The sequence below is a fragment of the Urocitellus parryii genome, chromosome 3 (genome assembly GCF_045843805.1).
Source record: "Urocitellus parryii isolate mUroPar1 chromosome 3, mUroPar1.hap1, whole genome shotgun sequence".
Classification (NCBI taxonomy): Eukaryota; Metazoa; Chordata; class Mammalia; order Rodentia; family Sciuridae; genus Urocitellus; species Urocitellus parryii.
In genome coordinates this window covers 37,855,909-37,860,283 of record NC_135533.1, presented here as the reverse complement: position 1 = coordinate 37,860,283, position 4,375 = coordinate 37,855,909, and the positions used below count along the sequence as shown (strand labels likewise).

At 36.5% G+C, this 4,375-nt stretch overlaps 1 non-coding gene across 1 annotated transcript; it reads right to left on the bottom strand.

Moving 5' to 3' along the window:
* Positions 1–1,639: 1,639 nt before the first annotated feature.
* Positions 1,640–1,743, bottom strand: LOC113188786 (small nucleolar RNA U13). The gene has a single exon (XR_003301584.1). It is a non-coding gene; the product is annotated as a small nucleolar RNA U13 (small nucleolar RNA).
* Positions 1,744–4,375: the final 2,632 nt, after the last annotated feature.

Sequence of the window (4,375 nt, the reverse complement as noted above, 5' to 3'; positions counted from 1 at the left end):
GTCAGTACTAAAAGCACTGACTCTGTACTTGGGCCTGCAGATTCTCACTGTGTAACTAAGAGCAGGATAAAACCTGGCATCTCTGCCTTCATTTTGTATGTCTCCTTTATTACCTTATAGTTTATGCTGGGTCATTTCTCAGATCTGCACATAGGAATGTTAATTATTTAAAGAATGTGAAACAAAGCTTATTAGCTCTAAATTAACCTAATCTGCTTTGTCCCCCTTCAGGATTGAGGACAACAATTTGAGAGTAACTCAGGTATTTTCAAGATTTGTAGGGACATTAAACTACCAGCTTTTTAAAATGAATGTTCCAGACTCCTGGAGAGGTGCCTGTATGTTTCTGAGCATTTCCCTAAACCTATAGTAATCTTGAATTGTAGGAACAGCAAAGCCTGGCAGACAAATCACCCCATAATGAGATCACCCTCTTACATGGGATCAGTTCCCCCATGATTAGAACTGAAAGCAGGAGCAATCATCTCATGGGATCCAGATTGCCCTCATAAACAATAAGGACTTCTCTGGAGCCACCTCTCAGAACCAGATGAGATATGAGCAATAGGACCATAGTCTGACCAAGATGGCCTACTTGCATGGCTAGCTGTGGAAAACCATGAAAGTCCCCAAATCTTGCCTTCATTAGCCTTTTCTATAAAATCTCAAAGTTTAGACCCTTAAGAACAGATCTTTGCTCACTGTACCCTTATATCTGTTCTTCCCAGCATGCTATGATGATTAAAGTTCTTTTCCTGCCCTTCATCACTGCTCATCTCTATGATTGGCATATTGGGATGAGTGACTGACTGTACCTGGTCTTTTGGAATCCCACACAGCTGGGGACCTCTCCCAAGGACTCTGGTAACAAGGAGAGGTACTTAAAAATTCTCTGTTACTATCTCCCCAGTTGTAAGACAAATAGACTTCATTTTCTTGAGTTAATGAAGCTCCATAATAAGGATACCTTAGCAGTGCAGGAGAAATATTCTCAGCAGTAGTGCAATCAAGATTTAGGAAGACCTGGAACTTTGTTCATGCTTGTTGAATCAGTAATTCATATTGTCTATCAAAAGCTCTGTTGGAACTGGGTGTGGTGGCACACACCTATAATCCCAGTGGCTCAGGAGACTGAGACAGGAGATTCACAAATTCAAAGCCAGCTTCAGCAAAAGGGAGGTGCTAAGCAACTCAGTGAGACACTGTCTCTAAATAAAATTCAGAAAAGGGCTGGGGATATAGCTCAGTGGTTGAATGCCCTTCAGTTCAATCCCTGGTACCCCACCAAATAAACCAAAAAATTTCTGCCCTGTTGGCTCTGCCCTGATTCAGCTCCTCCCTGCCCTCCTTCCCACTTGTCCTAACTGCTTTCTTCCCAATTTGCTCCCTGTCTCTATTCTCTGATCCATGTTGGGACTTTCATTCCTCAGATTTACTTACTGTATTCTTACAGGATGTGTGCTTGGTGGTGGATTGTTTTAATTGCTAATCTTGGTAGCTCATATAGAGTATACTAATCAAGAAGGTAGCCCTCCTTCCTAGCTGGTAAGGAATTGTGATCTGGTTTGAGTATTTGACCTGTTCTCTTCTGCAGACCATTTGTGTTGGATTGACTCCTCTGCCCCCTGCCTCAAGTTCATATCACAGGGATAATGTGTCAATTTTGTAAAAAGTTTTAAGGGAGGCACATTTTACACATTATCATGCAAACCCAAGTACCACACTTAGGAATCACAAAAGGATCAACTTTTGTCTTTTAAAGACAGTGAAACATCCATTTTATAAGTTAAAATGCTTATTTATACCAAAGGATAGTCGTTAAACTGAAAGGACATGTTATGATTTGAATATTGTTCCCACCAATGGAGAATTAGGTCTGAATCACAATTATAGATTCCTCTAAATTTCTTCTGTTTTAATTTCATGTTTTTTTTTTTTTTTTAACTATTGGGTTGTTTCATGACTGGCATTTATTCAGAAAGGAAACAGAGGCTAGGTCCATGATTCCTGACTCTATGAATTCAACAAGTTTATTTAGATCCATTTCACTATTTTGGATGGCCACTCAGAATGACTTTTGGCCACTTTGTAGGTCAACCCAATTATCTTGCAGAGCTAGTCCAATAATCATTTGTAGATAAGAGGAAAATGACTGGACTCAAGCAACAGTGACAGATCAGACTGACCTGCCCTTACTATAACACTGTTGATCCCTGTTGGAACAGGAAATTGAATTCTCTTACATTATTTAAATAGCTGAAGAACCTCAATTGTTGCATATTCATAAATTTATAGGTGACAAGCAGAAAAAAGGAATTATAAGGTTAAGTCAATTTAAGATTAAGTTAATTTTTAAATTCACGGCAAAAAATTACAATTTAGAGTTATCAGTTATATTCTACCCTGACTCTCCATACTGCTGTCCTCATCCCTAATACCTCAGAATGTGTGACCTTATTTGAAGATAGGAACTTTATAGATGAAATAAAGTTAAAATAAGTCCTTTAGGATAGGTTCTAATCCAATATGACTGGTGTCCTTACATAAAAAGAAGAAATTTGAACACAGAGACATGCATAAAGGGAAAACTCTGTGAAGAGTCATGGAGAAAAGACCCAGGTAGGGAGGCCTGGAGCTCCTCATCCCACACTGTCCTAAGAAGGAACCAACCCTGTGAACACTTTCATTTTGGCGTCCTAGCTTCAGCACTGTGATATAATACATTTCTTTCATTTAGGCAACCCAGTTTGTGGTACTTGTTACAGCAGCCCTAGCAAACCAATACACAAAATATCCCTGATTTTACAATTATTGGCATCTACTAAATTGTTTTAAAAGTTGAAACTATAATATATCTCTATGCTTCCCCCTTTGGAATCAGAATCGCAATCTATTTCTTTTGAAGCAAGTTTAGTGTCAAATACAAAGGGCCAGGTTCAGTTCTCACTCTAGGCATTCAAAATTATAACTGAACTTTGGGGATATCAGTGTTGTTTAGGATTTTTTTTTCAACCACCTTTGCTTAATTATAAACCTTACTAGTGGTGACCAACCTTTCCTGCATGTCTCAAATTCAATTTATCCAAAAGGACAAGTAAGTGGTTGAAAAAATCAGCAGAGTAGAGGAAATTTGTACTTGTTAAAATTTAATACCTATTATTCTTTACCAAACCATCTAAATTTCCTGATGCCAGTCTCATTCATTGAGTATTTGGTCAGAAGAGGATATCATGACCAATCACTCTGTGTAATTACTTACCACTGATTATGAATATAGCAGGTAATCAGACTTTCATAGACCACTTCTCAGTAGAATTCAATTCACTATAAAGATAGCTAAGATTTGGCCAAATGAGGCTTTACCGAAAATTCATAATCTTTATAATTGAGTTATTAAAGAGATAAATGAAACTCAAAAATTTTTTATTATTCAAGTCTTCTGAGAACTTTATTCAACATCAAAAATTTGATCTTGAATGAAGAAATAATCAGGATGGTTATAGACATAACAATATACTTTTAAAATGTGATATATCATTTATAGTTATCATTCTATGTTCTATTTAAGTTCCAAATTGTTTAACAACAAAGTCTTGATTCTGTTAGTTAAATACAAATTGAAACTAACTGATCCATTCTGCTAGCACTTTTAAATAATTCCTATTCACAAATGAGTCTTTTGGTTAAAACTACTGTTCTTTCTTAATATTTCAGACTCTAAAATGGATCTTAAATCAAAGTATGCTATAACATTAAAACTTAGGAAACAAAATGTGTATGCATTTTGTATGCTAAGTAATTTTCTCACTGCCAAAACTATTTTGATGACATATGACTGTCTTAGTCTATTTCCTGTTACTATAATAAACTACCTGAGGTTAATAACTCATGAAGATGTTTATTTAACTCATTGTTTTGGAGACTAGAAAAATAGCATGTATTAGTTAGTTGAGGGGCCCCAGTGCTATATCACTTCAAGTGTATGGCATTACACTTGTGAGAGAATGTGGCAGAGGACAATATGAAGAAGGCAGGGAGCTAGCACATGGGGAATGAACACTGTTGAGACCTCTCACTGTATCCTGCCACCTCAACACTGCCATATTGAGGACCAAGCCTAAACATATGAACTTTTGGTAGACAAACCACGTCCAAACCATAATAATGACCAAATAAATTTGATAAACATTACTTCAACTGTATGCCTCCTTTTCCCAATCTGTAAAATTAATAAATTTGGTTATATGAATTGTAAGGATAATTCTATCTCTGAGGATTAGAAAGGAAGGGAAGAGGTAAAGGAAGAAAAAACAGAAAAGAAAAAATAAAGCAGAAGGAGATAACATTTCTCTCCCTCATTGTCTAAACTAGGTTT